The following is an 18,442-nucleotide window of genomic DNA, read 5'->3' as shown; positions in this document are numbered from 1 at the left end:
CCTCCCCCTCTCCCGCGGTCCCCCCTCCTCCTCCCCCGGCCCCCCCGGCCCGCGGTTCCCCCCCGCCCCTTACCCCCCCTCAGATCTCATGGCCTAGAACCGGCCTAGCTTACCTACTCCAGAGGCATATTAAAATTGCGTACATTATTCTAATCCCTTATTTCTATTTTGTATCATTTGCGCGGCGCCTCACCGAGCCGAAAACCGGTGTTCCTGAGAAGATGCTGAAAATCACGGAAAAACGGAGTCGACGACAGGGATAGAAGCGAGGAATCAGACGACGAGAAACGGATCTCGGTGGTGCTTGCGGGCCGCCAAAAGCAGGAGAGCGCGAGAGAACACGCGCGCGGCGGCGAAACACAGCGGCGGGCGAATCCGTAATGGCAGGGCCCCGGGAAACCGGGGCAAAATCAGCTCACCTGCCCTCCTCACCCTACTGACCGGATTCCGGGATGGTTGGCCACCATTTCCGGACCGACAAAGAGGAACGCGGAGGCAATCACGTCCCGTCCGCTACCGGGAAGGATCCTGGAAAAATCGCCGCGCGAACGAGGGACCGTTTGGCGCCCTGCGAAAAGCCGTAATTAACGGCCCTACGCAAGAATCCACCGTGAGCCTGCGAGCTCACCCTTGATTGGTCCGCGCTATAGCGTCGCGGGGCCGCGTACGCCCGGGGTGGAGTACGCCATCGAGCAAAATTTCGGGAGTATTCTTGAGCCGTTCTCGATCGCCGACGCATGTAACTGCGAACCGTTGTGCTCGGTAATATGGGGACGCTTTACCTTCGACAATAACTGAAATTTTGCAGGAAGATGCCAGAAATGATTCAAGTTCAGAGGAAATGATGAACGATACTAACGAAATTGTAGAAAAGGAAACAACCGATGACCTTGATTTTGATGTAGATTTTTCGGGAGATGAGTCCTCTGACGAATTTTACGATGAATAATTTTCCATCTTCTTGCAAATGTCTATTATTGTTGTTTTTTTCATTCAAGTTTCACATGGCTATTGCAACACAGCATATTGTTAATTAATACTTCTTCTCAATGATTTCGTAACATATAAATAAATACATTAGTAAACTACGAAAAACCTTTATTTCTTCACCTCCACGAAAGCTTTGCTGAAGTAACCCCTCACTTAAGAATCATACGGCAAAGTGAGTATAAATATGTCTAATCAGTTAAACATGACATCTATCCTTTGCCTACAACTAAATTTTTTAGGATCTTTTACTTATGATAATTACAGATCAATAACTGTGTTATTCATATTTACGTAAATGATTACACAGATGCGACTCGATAGTACAACTTTTCGAAAATTCTAATTACGCTTTCCTTACACTCCATAAAAGATTAAAAACAGACTTGAAACTCGACTCGATAATAAGATCATACATTTTGACTACTACACTCAATGAATGTCGAAAAATATATAACAACACAAATTCTTACCTACTCTGCCATTGTAACAATGTGACATTCAGGAGAATAATAACATTTGAAGAACAAATGGGAACACATCGCTCTGTCCTTGTCTAGAGCGCGCATTTCAAACTGCGTTTTCGAATGGACTCGCGCAGCGAGTTAAAACCTCGGCAGCCTCACCTCCACAGGGGCGAAGGTGCGGCAGCCGGGTATTATTTTGAAGGGACGAGCTTTCCAACGATATGTCATTCGTCCATAAAAGTGATAGGTGTAGGTTAGTTAATCAATATTGTCATATTGGACATCGGCAGCCACCCTTAAAGCAGGGGATGAGGGGTGGCAGCCGGGTATTGGAAGGTCCATTTTATTGCCCCCTATCTATTGAAACAGAAAATTTTCATAAAAGCAATGAGTGAAGCACCTTGCACAATTTCATTTGTTAACAATTTGTTATAAGATATAAAGCAGGGGGTACGACTTTGGCTGACAAGCAATTAGTATTTTGCGGTACATTACCCACTGTTTCGAGTAAAAATTTGTCATAAAAGCGATCGACCCAAATTTTTGCGGTGGGCTCCCGGACTACCACCGAAATCTACGACTCCTGGAGATCGCGGTAAGCGCGCTGATGACGACGTTCAATATCGCGAGTACGCCATTTCTCACGCCCTTCGCGTTCACGTCCACGTGTCTCGTTGTGCGTAGTAATTCACCCGACCGAATATTAATCGCGGGATGGTATTAATTGCGTCAGACGGTTGTTCGCGCTGGTAATTACGTCGCTCGCGATTCGCGTCCGGACACTTATAGTACCTACGCGGTATCGGTTGTGCCGAGACATTATTCCCGTGATTGCGTCCTGACGTTACCGGCCTTGCCGTATTGTTCGCGCCTGAGTCTTGTATGGCATGCCGTTTTACTTTTTAATAGCAAACATTTTTAGTATACAAATAAAAACTAATTCTCCAATTTACAATAAAGAGAAAAATGGTTTAGAAACATTATTATTATGTCTAGGCATAAAAATAATTAATTAAAATTATGTCTAGACATAATTTTAATTCGTCAAAGTAAAATTTGATGAAGATTGGATGGCACACCGTTTTACTTTTCAGTAGCATAAATAATATTGTACTCGATATAAAAGTTTTGAAAAATAATTGTCTAAGAAAAATTGCGATTTTTATTAATGAATTAAAATTATGTCTAGACATAATAAAAATTGGACGAATTAAAATTATGTCTACACATAATAAAAATTCGGTATTATTTTTATGTCAAGACATAATTTTAATTTATCTAATTTTTATTATGTCTAGACATAATTTTAATTCGTCCAATTTTTATTATGTCTAGACATAATTTTAATTTATACAATTTTTATTTTGTTCGACAATTATTATTAAATTTTAACATATATATTTAATTTATCCAATTTTTATTATGTCTAGACATAATAAAAATAACTTAAAATTATGTGTACACATAATTTTAATTCAGCCAATTTTTATTATGTTTAGACATAATAAAAATGAATTAAAATTATGTGTACACATAATTTTAATTCAGCCAATTTTTATTATGTCTAAACATAATAAAAATTGAATGAATTAAAATTATGCCGGGACATAAAAAAAATTTTTATTATGTCTAGACATAATTTTAATTCATCCAATTAAAATTATGTCATAACATAATAAAAATTGATAAGGCGAGCCGTTTTACCTTTTAATAACATAATAAATATTCCATTCAATACAAAAGATAGAATAATAATTGTCTTAAGAAAAATCGCGATTCTTATTAATGAATTAAAATTATGTCTAGACATAATAAAAATTGACGAATTAAAATTATGTCTAGACATAATAAAAATTGGATGAATTAAAATTATGTCTAGACATAATTTTAATTTGTCAAATTAAAATTTGATGAAAATTGTATGGCACACCGTTTTACTTTTCAATAGCATAAATAATATTCTATTCGATATAAAAGTTTTAATAAATAATTGTCTTAAGAAAAATTGCGACTCTTATTAATGAATTAAAATTATGTCTAGACATAATAAAAATTGGCTGAATTAAAATTACGTATACACATAATTTTAATTCATTTTTATTATGTCTAGACATAATTTTAATTCATGAATAAGAATTGCAATTTTTCTCAGACAATTATTTTTTGAAACGTTTATATCAAGTAAAATATTATTTATGCTACTGAAAAATAAAACGGCGTTTCACAGCGTTTTATAAAGAAATGCAGCATTATTCTTATGTGTAGACATAATTATAATGCATTTTTATTATGTCTTAACATAATATAATCTTTCATATGGAACGCCGTTTTACTTTTTAATAGCATAAATAATATTTTACATAATATACAAGTTTCAAAAAATAATGTCTTGAGAAAAATAGCTATTCGTACTAATGAATTAAATTTATGTCAAACATAATAAAAATTGGATAAATTAAAATTATGTCAGGACATGATAAAAATTCGGAATTATTTTTATGTCCTGACATAATTTTAATTTCACGAATTAAAATTATGTCTGGACATATATAAAATATAATTTAATTTCAAATTTTTATCACGTCCCGACATAATTTTAATACATCCAATTTTTATTATGTTTGACATAATTTTAATTTGATGAATTAAAATTATGTCGAGACATAATAAAAATTGAATGAATTAAAATTATGTCGAGACATCATAAAAATTGTATGAATTAAAATTATGTCGACATCATAAAAATTGTATGAATTAAAATTATGTCGATACGTAAAAATAATTCCGAATTTTTATGATGTGTCGACATAATTTTAATTCATTCAATTTTTATGATGTCTTGACATAATTTTAATTCATTCAATTTTTATGATGTTTCAATTTTTATGACATCTCGACATAATTTTAATTCATTCAATTTTTATGTCTTGACATAATTTTAATTCATTCAATTTTTATGATGTCGACATCATTTTAATTCATACAATTTTTATGATGTCGACATAATTTTAATTCATACAATTTTTATGATGTCTCGACATAATTTTAATTCATTCAATTTTTATGATGTCTGAATTTTTATGATGTCTGAATTTTTATGATGTCTGAATTTTTATGATGTCTCAATTTTTATGGTGTCCGAATTTTTATGATGTTTGAATTTTTATGATGTCTCAATTTTTATGATGTCTCAATTTTTATGATGTCTAAATTTTTATGATGTCTCAATTTTTATGATGTCGCGACATAATTTTAATTCCGGAGCTGGTGATTTTCATCCCACAATATTGGCAGCATTGTGTAAGTAGCGCCAACAGTTCTTACAGCTTGAAATCGATGTCTACGTGTCCCAGGTCGGCGATGACGACGTCCAGATAGTGCGCTGCGTAGTTTTCGGTATCTAGGTGTATTAATACCTTGAATTCGATGTCTGCGTGTCCCAGGTTGCCGACGACGAGGTCCAGATAGTGCGCTTCGTAGTTTTCGGTGTCTAGGTGTATTAATACCTTGAATTCGATGTCTACGTGTCCCAGGTTGCCGATGACGACGTCCAGATAATGCGCTCCGTAGTTTTCGGTGTCTAGGTGTATTCATACTTTGAATTCGATGCCTACGTGTCCCAGGTTTCCGATGACGACGTCCAAATAATGCGCTCCGTAGTTTTCGGTGTCTAGGTGTATTAATACCTTGAATTCAATGTCCACGTGTCCCAGGTTGCTGATGATGAGGTCCAGATAGTGCACTCCATAGTTTTCGGTGTCCAAGTGTAATAATACGTTGAATTTAATGTCTAATTTTAATGAGGTTAAACGCGTATCGCGTAACCAATAAATTACGACGTTTGACATTTCTATTAAAATATTCTAAAAGAATCAACGATATGATTGGTTACGCGATACGCGTTACGCGGAAAAAATAGCTCATGTGAACTTAGGACATTCAATTCCGCGCAACAGAAAACACGGAATGTCTCTAGCACCGTCTACAATAGCCGTATGAGTGTGCAGTAAGACGTAAGCAGTAAACTATTGACTAATGGAATTTTTACAGTTCAAGAATAATTGACTGTGGTTGGTCAATAGCTTACTGCTTACGTCTTACTGCATTCTCTTACGGCTATTGTAGACGGTCCTTCTGATTGGTTACGCGATACGCGTTACGCGGAAAATATCAGTCCATGTGACTGCAGCCTTAGGCGTAAGCAACGCACAAGAATTGACGTACAACTTATATGTCGTACTACTTATTATTAGCGTGCTACAAATCGAAAGTAAGTAAACGATCTAATCATTTTTAAAGAATAATTAAAAATTATGTTTAATTATTCTGAAAATAAATGACGTAGGCCGGTATTCATAGTCAAATCTTATATCTCTTAAGATGTCATTAACCAATACAGAGCCGTATCAGCAGCTTATGCTAGGTCTACAATGCGAGTCGTAAAGTCATAAGTCGTAATAATTGACCTATCACAGCCGATTATTCTCTTCAAATTCGGTTGTGATTGGTCCATTTCCTACGACTAACGACCCACGACTTGCATTGTAGACCATGCATTAAGATATTACTTAAGACGGTCTTAAAACAAGATCTGATTATGAATACCGGCCTATGTCAAAACATAATAAAAATTCATGGTAATTATTTAGAATACGCGCTGCACCTTGAATATCAATAAAATTATGCTCATTCGACGAGTTTTGACGCGAAACGAAAGAATCTGGCAGAAAAATGCGGCGGTCTGCCCTGCAAAGCGAGATATTTAGCGTTAAAGTTAACGACTCTCAGACTAGGAAAAACTACGGAGCGCGCTATCTGGACCTCGTCATCGGCAACCTGGGACACCTAGACATCGAATTCAACGTATTTTTACCCCTGGACACCGAAAACTATGGAGCGCACTATGTGGATCTCGTCATCGGCAACCTGGGACACGTGGACATCGAATTCAAGGTATCAATACACCTAGACACCGAAAACTACGGAGCGCGCTATCTGGACTTCGTCATCGACAACCTGGGACACGTGGACATCGAATTCAACGTACGATTATACCTGGATACCGAAAACTATGAAGCGCACTATCTGGACCTCGTCATCGGCAACCTGGGATACCTAGACATCGAATTCAAGCTTGATTCATAAGAATCGACTTAAAAATTCCTTAGCGGCAGAATTAAAATTATGTCTAGACATAATAAAAATTGGCTGAATTAAAATTATGTGTACACATAATTTTAATTCATTTTTATTATGTCTAGACATAATAAAAATGGGATGAATTAAAATTATGCGTACACATAATAAAAATTGGATGAATTAAAATTATGTCTGACATAAAAATAATTCCGCATTTTTATTATGTGTACACATAATTTTAATTCATTTTTATTATGTCTAGACATAATAAAAATTGGCTGAATTAAAATTATGTGTACACATAATAAAAATTGAATGAATTAAAATTATGTCTGACATAAAAATAATTCCGCATTTTTATTATGTGTACACATAATTTTAATTCATTTTTATTATGTCTAGACATAATAAAAATTGGCTGAATTAAAATTATGTGTACACATAATAAAAATTGTATGAATTAAAATTATGTGTACGCATAATTTTAATTCAGCCAATTTTTATTATAACTCCGCATTTTTATTATGTGTACACATTATTATGTGTACATACACATAATAAAAATGCGGAATTATAATAAAAATTGGCTGAATTAAAATTATGTGTAGACATAATAAAAATTGTATGAATTAAAATTATGTGTACACATAATAAAAATGCGGATTTATTTTTATGTCAGACGTAATTTTAATTCATCCAATTTTTATTATGTCTAGACATAATTTTAATTCATCCAATTTTTATTATGTCTAGACATAATTTTAATTCAGAATTTAAAAGAAATATGTGTTTAAACATCATTTTCATTTGATGCATTAAAATTATGTCATAACATAATTTTAATTCTCAATTTTAATTATGTTTAGACATAATAAAAATTAGATGAATTAAAATTATGTCTAGACATAATACAAATTTGTTTTTATTTTTGTGTACAGATAATTTTAATTCATCCAATTTTTATTATGTCTAGACATAATAAAAATTGAATAAATTAAAATTATGTGTACACATAATAAAAATGCGGAATTATTTTTATGTTAAGACATAATTTTAATTCATCCAATTTTTATTATGTGTACACATAATTTTAATTCATCCTATTTTTATTATGTCTAGACATAATAAAAATGAATTAAAATTATGTGTACACATAATTTTAATTCAACCCATTTTTATTATGTCTGGACATAATAAAAATGAATTAAAATTATGTGTACACATAATTTTAATTCAGCCAATTTTTATTATGTCTAGACATAATAAAAATGAATTAAAATTATGTCTAGACATAATTTTAATTCATCCAATTTTTATTATGTCTAGACATAATTTTAATTCGTCAATTTTTATTATGTCTAGACATAATTTTAATTCATTATTAAGAATCGCAATTTTTCTGAAGACAATTATTTTTTGAAACTTTTATATTGAGTATAATTTTATTTATGCTATTAAAAAGTAAAACGGCATGCCATAGTCTTGCTTTCGAGCACGTACGTAGGATAATAACTGCGTGAGAATATCGTCCGCGTCGACATATCATTTGCGTGAGAATATTGTTCGCGCCGATTGACTCCTGGCGTTGGGACGTTATTCGCGTGATAAATGACGGTAAAATACGGATCACCCCGACTGATTAGTTACGTCCAGATATTATCCGCGTTATATTAAAAAGATTATTCGCCTTAGATTAAGAATATTATTCCCACTAGATTACGATTATTATTCGCGGTAGACTAAGATTATTCCTTGCGTTAGATTAAGATTATTAGCGACAAAATCTCTGCACGGCCTTGGGCCCTTGCGTTCACGCGCTCCGAGCGTGACGCGCTATCATGTCGTGCCAGCCCACGCAATATTATTTCACGTTACTCCGATTATGTTTTGCCGATGTCGCCGGCTCTATTAATTTGAAGCCTTCGGGAAGTTAGTGTTCTTTTCATATTATCTTGTGTAATGCCGGCGCCTTCCGCGCGTTTATTAAATTAGCGTAATTTTCTATGCTTTTCTGGCGTCCGCGTTATCCTTTCTGTGTTATTCAAATTTGACGCCACGTTATCAACCATCTACTTGCTTTATTAATGAAAGCCAAATTGGCCATTATTATTTTCTCTAAATTGGTTATACAATAAATGTTACTCTTTATTTGTTAGCCGATTGAAGTTATGATTTATGTGTCACCCCGTCGGATATCGCGCTGCCCTTAATTAATCCCGCCCTGCTATCAGGCTGAGCTAGCGATTCCCTCGCACACCGACTTCGTTCGTTTTGCGTCTCTCTTTTGGTTCTTAGCGATTTCGCGGACGCGAATTTACGCGTCTGGCGCCCAACCTTAAGCTCGTTTCACGGAGTGTCGGAGGTGCGAGAGAATCACCGGAGAGGCCTATCACCTTTCTCTCCTTTTCCCCTTTTGATCCGGCACACGCTCCGGACCGCTCCGGGAGTGAAAAAGCCGTGACAATATATATATAACTGTCAATCTATAGAACATTATATTTTTAATTGAGTTCTTTGTAAATCTCTTCTAAAGTTTGATTTTACTTTTTTTTTAATATCTTACATATTTAAGCTTAGTTATTAATGAAATTAGTAGATATAACAAGAAGTGTAACATGACAGTTACCAAATGATTTTAAGAGATATTACTTATATTTAATAATAAATAAATACACAACATATATATCACGTTTAGAAATGCAAATTTATTTTTTTCTTTATTGGATATGACATCTTGAACAATATTGAAGCACAGCAACGAACTATAATTATATATTTATAATTGCTTACTTGCATTTGACGCAATTTTCTGATATTACTATATTTTTTTTTATAAAAGGAATTTTTAAAATTTCTTTACCTTATATATATATTTTATAAGATTTTAATATGTTTTAAATTTGTTCTCAGTTATATATGTTAGAAATATTATCTTATTTAATATAACTACGGTATTATTTTGCAGTAATGAAAGAGAGAGAGAGAGTGAGAGAGGGAGGGAGGGAGGGAGGGAGAGGGAGAGGGAGAGGGAGAGAGGGAGAGAGAGAGAGAGAGAGAGAGAGAGAGAGAGAGAGAGAGAGAAAGAGAGAGAGAGAGAGAGAGAGACAAATAGATAGATAGATAGATAGATAGATATAGATAGATAGATAGATATTTATTTATGCCATAATCCAGACTTTAGGCAATTAAGAATTATACAAAAGAACGCTGCATTATCGTTACAGCAGTAGTAACAGAATTAACAAAAATAACACTAATAAAAATAAAAATAAAAATAAAAAAGTAAAAATAAAAATAACGGTACAGCAAATAAGTGATACACCCCTGGCGGAGAACGTAGCGCAAGCATAATAAGAGAAATAAAATTAGTATTAAAAGTGTGCGTGATTAAAGCAAGCATCCCGTAGCTCCACAAAGGGTGCGCAAAGAGGTGTGTACACCAATAACGCAAACGGAAAAAACGGAAACACATGAATTATAATAGAATAACCTAAAACTAAAAGTAAATAATTGAGTAAAGCAACTAGATTTAAAACTAGACTTGAAATTTGAATCATGCTCAAACGCCTGATAGCTCCAAGGTGGAAACGTGCACGGTACTAGATTCAAGGGAAAAGAGATAGTTATGAAGCTTTCGTTTAAATTCGATGACAGTCGAAGAAGACACGATCTCAGTAGGAAGCGAGTTCCATAGATAGGTTCCTGCGAGATGGAAGAACCTACGATATGTCTCAGTCCTGTGGATAGGAATTTGGAATGCATGTTCCAGTGCTAACCGCGACGATCGTCTAATTAAGGAATCAGGCCTAGTGAAGATCTCGGAGAGGAGACTAGGAGTCATACCGCGGGATATCTTGTACATTTCAATTCCCAGAAAGTACAGACGTCTGCTCTTTACAGACAATCACCCCAGCTGATGACGAAAGGGCGTGATGTGTTCATCACGTCTTAAATTGAATATGAAGCGAATCGCACAGTTGATAAGCCTTTGTAATCTGGTGTTGAGCTTTTCGGTGACATCATTGTACACAAGAGAACAGTAATCCAACAAAGGTCAAATTAATGCAGTCACAAGTTTTACGTAGCTGAAGTGACAAAGAGTTCTTATACAACTTGAGCTTATACAGCGTGAAGTGCACTCTCTTTAAAATATGGGAGACATGGCTAACCCAAGACAGGTCAGACCTCATGATGACTCCCAGATTCCGCGCTTCAGCAACATAGGGAATCGAAATACCACCAACAGAAATGAGGGGAAGGTCGCTGAGATTGATTTGCTTAACGTGACTTTTGCTGCCGAATATTAAGACCTTGGATTTCTTGAGATTGAGAGTCAGTCCATTAGTAGCCGCAAATTCAGAGACAACACTCACATCGTGCGCGACAAGTTGCAGCCCGATATTTAATTGACTAAAGAGACACCTACAATAAATTTGCGTGTCGTCAGCAAATATTAAGTGCTCTGTAAACCTTAAGAAGGCGCTGGTATTATTGATAAAAAGAGAAAAAAGGAGTGGTCCTAAGACGGATCCTTGCGGAACACCAGCGGTAACAGATAGCCACTCGGAGAAGACTCCCTCCAAATCAACAACTGCTTGAAGACGGCCGGTGAGATACGAGAAAATAAGCTTGAGGGCTAGATCGGAAAAGCCCAGTTTTCTAAGTTTGGTCAGAAGCAAAAGATGAGAGACGGTGTCAAACGTTTTACTGAAGTCGAAGAGAACAAGAATCAGTACCTCACCTACGTCGACGCCATCCTGATGTCATGAGCTAAACGCAGGAGGGCAGACTGGGTCAAATAACTCTTACGATATCCAGACTGCCTATCATCAAGGATGTGATGCAAATTAATAAAGTCCACGATTTGGCGATGAATAATTTTTTCAAATAATTTTGAAAGTTCACACAGGTTGGCTATGGGTCTTGTGTCCGAAGGAGAGATGGGTGATTTGACTTTGGAGAGTAGACGTACTATAGCGCGTTTCCAAGGAGATGGGAAATAACCTGAGTTAAGACAACAATTAAAAAAAGTGGTCAGGAGATTGCCAATATGGGGCAGGGCCAAGGCGATGGCGAATAGTGGTAACTGATCACAGCCAGAGGCAAAAGAAAAAGTGGAAGGTGAAGCTGTTATGGAGCGCAGATCATCAAACGAAATTTGAGAAAAATTAAAATGTTGTTTGCCAGGCGCTATGGATAGAATAATGTTGGAATATTGGGATTGTGTGCAAGAAGGATAGCAGTTTGAGATAGAAGCATAATGGGCATTCAAAAGATCACGTGAGAAGAAGTTAAGGGGTGAGGAACGAGGCAATTCGATTAGACCAAGATTGGCAAGCTCGCGCCACAACTTGGACGGATCGGAGATTGTGCTCAGTTTGTCCATGTGATACTGCTCTATGGCTCGTCTGAGATCACGCGTGAGATTGTTTCTGTAAAGCCTATAAATGTGAAAATCAAGGATGTCACCGGATTTACGTGCGATGTTGAAGAGCCGGTTGCGATACCTGATTTTTCTGGTAAGAGCCTCAGTTAACCAAGGCGCTGACGGACGAGTCACTCTAAAAGTATGAAGAGGAGCATACAGATTCAAACTGGCGGTAATGTCGTTGGTAATGGTGTTGAGGAAATTATCAAGGTCTGAATCACTGGGACTCATCTGACCAAAATCGCGTGGAAAGGAAGAGGATAACATGGAGGTAAGAGTGTGAGTAAACGCTTGCTCGTCGAATTGTCTGTAGGAACGTCGAACAAGGGTGCGACTCTTGGCACTTCAAATGAATAAATATAATGTGGTGCCACAATTGCCTTATACAATATGCTTCTTACATATAATGATAGGTCGACACCCACCCTCCTAATAAATTGTGTCTTAGCATTCATCTTTTTAATAACATATTGCACATGCTTCTCAAATGTCAATACCTCATCTACCATTACACCTAAATATTTGTATTCATTTACTTGCTCCAATCTTTCGTTCGCAATTCTTATATCACACTCCGTATTTTCCTCGCATCTACCTCTTCTTAGTAACATGAACTTGCTCTTTTCCCCATTCAATTTCAATTTATTTGCACGTAACCAACCATATATTTTCTCCAGTTGCTTATTAATAATTAACATATTCAATAGCATCTATTCTTAAGTTTTCAAAGTATACAATAGTATCGTCTGCAAACATTCTAATTTTATATCCAAGAATCGTTAAGTTTACAATATCATTGATATATGTATAATATAAACAATAGAGGCCCAAGATCTGATCCCTGGGGTACTCCATTTTTTACCTTCCTTGCTTCAGACATTACATTCTTATATTTTACCTTTTGTACTCTATTATTCACATAATCTTGTAACCAAGAGATAACCGTTCCTTCAAATCCAAGAAATTCCAATTTAGCAATTAATATCTTTCTATCTATTGTCTCGAAAGCTGTACGATAGTCCAGAAAAACAACTCTAATCTTATTACCTTTTACTTATTGCTAATTTCCACTCAGATATTACACTTTGTAACGCAGTTTCACACGAGTAGCTATTTCTGAAGCCCGCTTGGCAATCGGTAATAATATTGTGCTCCTCACAGAATTTATCTAATCGCGATTTTACTACGGTTTCTAATACCTTCTCATACATTGGCAACATATTAATCGGTCACAAATTTTTCGCATCATTTGATTCTGTTACTTTAGGTATCGGTACAACAGTAGAACATTTCCACTCCGACGGAAAGACCCTCTTGGCTAGAGACATATTGCAAACCTCCAAAAATATTCCATTAATTGTTTCATATGCCCATTGTAAAACTATCGTACTAATACCCTCATCCGTCCCACTTTTACGTTTTAACTTTTTAACTATCTTTGATAATTCATCATTTGTTACCTCCTCAAAACTCTCCATCACACCTTCTCCCTTATTACCCAAGTAGTCACAAAACTTTTCATCCCCTATTTCTATACTTTCAACAATTTCATCAATACTTTCAATAAAATATTTATTTAGTTTATCAGCTATCTCTAAATCATTCTCATATCTTATTCCGTCTATCAATATACCTACTTCATATTCATTATTTTTATTAGATTTCAATATATTAGTCTTAACTGCTTTCCATAATTTATATGAGTCGCCTTTAAATGTGTCAATTTGATCTAACAAGTATTCCGTTTTTCTATCTCAGATTAGTTTAACGACTGTTTCTACACCTTTTAAAATCCGTCCACACCTCCGGATTCCTACTCTTTATGGCCTCTTTATATTTCTTATCCCTCTCCTTAATTGCTTCCAATATGTCTCCATTAAACCATTTATTGTGCAACCATTTTATCTGTATAATCTTTTCTTCTATCGGCGCCAACTCATTAACCGCATCACTTATTACGCGTACTAGCCAGTCTGCCACATTAACATCTATATCACATATTGTCATATTACTATGTTTATAGTCTCTTCTCGCATTACGTAATAAATAACTAAACGCCTCTACATCGATTTTATTAATGTTCCTTTTTCTAATAACCGAGAGAGAGAGAGAGAGAGAGAGAGAGAGAGAGAGAGAGAGAGAGAGAGAGAGAGAGAGGAGAGAGAGAGAGAGAGAGAGAGAGAGAGAGAGAGAGAGAGAGAGAGAGGAAGGGAGAGAAAGGGAGGGAGAGAGAGGGAGAGAGAGAGGGAGGGAGAGAGAGAGGGAGAGAGTGAGAGGGGAGGGGGAGGGAGAGAGAGAGAGAGAGAGAGAGAGAGAGAGAGAGAGAGAGAGAGAGAGAGAGAGAGAGAGAGAGAGAGAGAGAGAGAGAGAGAGAGAGAGAGAGAGAGAGAGAGAGAGAGAGAGAGAGAGAGAGAGATAATTTTGTTATGCCCAAGCAATGGCTAAAGGGCAAAGATAAGAATACAATCAATAATTATAAAGGCAAGCACATGCTCTCTCTCAAACAATATGCAACTACAGACTAACCTACAACTAACGCCACTTAAAACTAACGCCATTTAAAACTAACGCCACTTAAAACTAACGCAACTTAGAACTAATTAAATAATACCTCTCAAACTAAATTAACAAAAGAATAGAATAAGAAGTACACAAGAAAAAAGAGCAAATGAACAAGAACAAAAGACACGTCACTCATTGTCAGATTCAGACGAAAGCAGAAACATACGAAGTAAGATCTTGAATGATGCCAGAGAGGATGCCGATGTAATTGAGCTGGGAAGAGAATGCCAAAAATATATGGAGGAAAGTTGGAAGGAGTTCCTATAAGCAACTGTTCTGTGAGTAGGAATATGGAAGGTTTGAGCAGATGAAGCAGTTAGACGGTCAGATCTCCTAAGTGTTGGATCGGGCAGCGATCATGTATCTTTTCCCCTAAGGCGGAAACGTGAAAAGTGAAAAGTTTCACGTGAACTCGATGATTCCACCGATCATGTAACTTTTATAAGTTAGGTGGATAGACACTTTTAGAGACTTTTATTGTTTTAATTAATTTTGTATTCTTTAGCATAATATGGCTGTGGCGGTCTTCCGACCGCACAATCGAAACGGTACGCGCGCCGCGCGCGCGCCAACCGATCACGCGCCGAGCGCGTGGGCCAGACTACGGCCCGCGAAGCTACCCTACTGAAAAAAATCACGTCACGAAATCACGTCATAAAATTACATCACAAAATCACGTAACGAAATTACGTAATTAATGACATAATTAATCACGTAACGGATTGTTCCAAATCGGTACGTGATTTTAAAAATCACGTAATTTAAAAAATTACGTAATGCTGGGAAACACATTTTTTTTTTAATCTGGATAAAGTTATATAGGAACTACAAAGTTTGTTTAATTGCTTCTTCGTCGTAACTTATGCATGTAAAACATGATTTAAGCAAAATAAGTGGGTCTAAATAAAAAATCAATACTGTATATTAATTATATTGTCTATAATTTTATTTTTATGAGTCAACTTTTTAAGTATATAAGTGAGTATAAAAGTGCGTAAGTATAAGTATATATAAGTGAGTATATCAATATATAATAATATAATAAAATAAATAGCATATATAACATAGACAACTTAGATATATGTTATGGTAACGTTAACAAGGTTAACTCATTTTAACATTGGTAAGATGGTAACACTAAACTTAATCACTATCCGATAATGATTCACTGGAATTTGAATCATTGCTACTTTGTGAAGAACTTGATGAATTGGGCGATGTTGGGCGTCAATGACGTTTTCTTTGTTTTTCTTCTTCTTCTGCAAAACATTATTATTATTAAAGTGTTTTTAATTTTTAATAGTAACTTTTAGAATATATTGTTTTCTAATTTTTTGTATTTATTTGTTGAAAGACTTTGTTTTAAAAAATCTAGACTGTTAAGATCTAGCATGTTAATTAAAAATGTTTATTATTTTTTATAATCATCTATGCTAACAAATGTTTAAAAATATTAAAATTTTTTATTTAATTCAATATCTTATATTTTACATGTATACACAACTATATTACAAACTATTTTTTTAAGTATCTTTTTACTGTTAAAGAGTTCTTTAACTGTGTATAAAGCAATGAGAAAAATATCATATATTAAAAGAAAAGGTATTATACTTTAAAGATTAATTCCATTAAGTTACTTGATTTTATAAATTTTTATGAATATATCAATCTATAAACACATATTTTCCATTAAAAAATACAAAAAAATATTACCTTTAAACATATAAAAATTATTTGTCTATTGTTGTTTAAAAAGTATTGACAAACACAGCAGGTATGACGAGAATTCTTGAGTACGTGAGCGATAGAAAGAGAGTTCCTTTTAAGAAAATTTCGTCTTTATTGTATGTAATTCTTTCTAAAAATATGCCAACGTAAAACAAATTGATATGAACTAAAGAGTTTTTACGTGAATATAAACAAACAAATCAGTAATCAGTCCTAAAGATAGAATAGAGAATAAACTAAAAAGAGTCAGATCTTACAGGACGGAATCAAAGTATCTAAATTACTGACTGAGAATGAGAGTCCGAAACGTATTTGAATGTAATGCTGCTGACGAAAAAAAGAAAGATAGAAAAATGAAAAAGGGGGCCCTCTGGATGAATGTCTATCAGATCGGTTCTTGGGCTAGAATTTTAGGCCAGAGCCACAAGAACAAAATGCAGATCTCAGATCTGAAAACGAGAATGAACCTAGCAGAGGCCCTTGTACTTTGACGACCAATGTCGATCTTCAATATGGCGTCTTAAGATTCGGAATCTATCAATATTCCCTAACCTAACCTAACCTAACCTATCAAAGGCCCCGCTCATGGGATTATATCTCTCGCCTCGATCTTCCCTCACGGACGTTAGTCGTTGCAGCTCTCCTTTTCCTGCTGATGAGTCCACTCCTTGGTCATCTGAATCTCGCTCGGTCAGAGTCCAAAACCTTTGCTGTTGTCAAGATGAATCCGAAAGAGGGGCAGAGAATCGACTCGTCCGAAAGATCGCAAGCAACTGCGGCCATGACACCTGAGCGCCCCCACCTTGTTCAGGACAAGAGAAGAAGGAGGTGGGAGCGCTCAGGTGTCATGGCCGCAGTTGCATACGATCTTTCGGACGAGTCGATTCTCTGCCCTTCTTTCGGATTCATCTTGACAACTGCAAAGGTTTTGGACTCTGACCGAGCAAGATTCAGATGACCATGGAGTGGACTCATCAGCAGGAAAAGGAGAGCTGCAACGACTAGCGTCCGTGAGGGAAGATCGAGGCGAGAGATCTAATCCCATGAGCGGGGCCTTTGATAGGTTAGGTTAGGTTAGGTTAGGGAATATTGATAGATTCCGAATCTTAAGACGCCATATTGAAGATCGACATTGGTCGTCAAAATACAAGAGCCTCTGCTAGGTTCATTCTCGTTTTCAGATCTGAGATCTGCATTTTGTTCTTGTGGCTCTGGCCTAAAATTCTAGCCCAAGAACCGATCTGATAGACATTCATCCAGAGGGCCCCCTTTTTCATTTTTCTATCTTTCTTTTTTCGTCAGCAGCATTACATTCAAATACGTTTCGGACTCTCATTCTCAGTCAGTAATTTAGATACTTTGATTCCGTCCTGTAAGATCTGACTCTTTTTAGTTTATTCTCTATTCTATCTTTAGGACTGATTACTGATTTGTTTGTTTATATTCACGTAAAAACTCTTTAGTTCATATCAATTTGTTTTACGTTGGCATATTTTTAGAAAGAATTACATACAATAAAGATGAAATTTTCTTAAAAGGAACTCTCTTTCTATCGCTCACGTACTCAAGAATTCTCGTCATACCTGCTGTGTTTGTCAATACTTTTTAAACAACAATAGACAAATAATTTTTATATGTTTAAAGGTAATATTTTTTTGTATTTTTTAATGGAAAATATGTGTTTATAGATTGATATATTCATAAAAATTTATAAAAACAAGTAACTTAATGGAATTAATCTTTAAGGTATAGTACTTTTTCTTTTAATAATTGATATTTTTCTCATTACTTTATACACAGTTAAAGAACTCTTTAACAGTAAAAAGATACTTAAAAAAATAATTTGTAATATAGTTGTGTTTACATGTAAAATATAAGATATTGAATTAAATAAAAAATTTTAATATTTTTAAACATTTATTGTTAGCATAGATGATTATAAAAAATAATAAACATTTTTAATTAACATGCTAGATCTTAACAGTCTAGATTTTTTAAAACAAAGTCTTTCAATAAATAAATACAAAAAATTAGAAAACAATATATTCTAAAAGTTACTAATAAAAAATTAAAAACACCTTAATAATAATGATGTTAAAAATGTTTTGCAGAAGAAGAAGAAAAACAAAGA

This window comes from Temnothorax longispinosus, unplaced genomic scaffold (genome assembly GCF_030848805.1).
Source record: "Temnothorax longispinosus isolate EJ_2023e unplaced genomic scaffold, Tlon_JGU_v1 HiC_scaffold_16, whole genome shotgun sequence".
Lineage (NCBI taxonomy): Eukaryota > Metazoa > Arthropoda > Insecta > Hymenoptera > Formicidae > Temnothorax > Temnothorax longispinosus.
The sequence above is the reverse complement of the archived record's forward strand: the minus strand, read 5'-3'. Positions refer to the sequence as shown.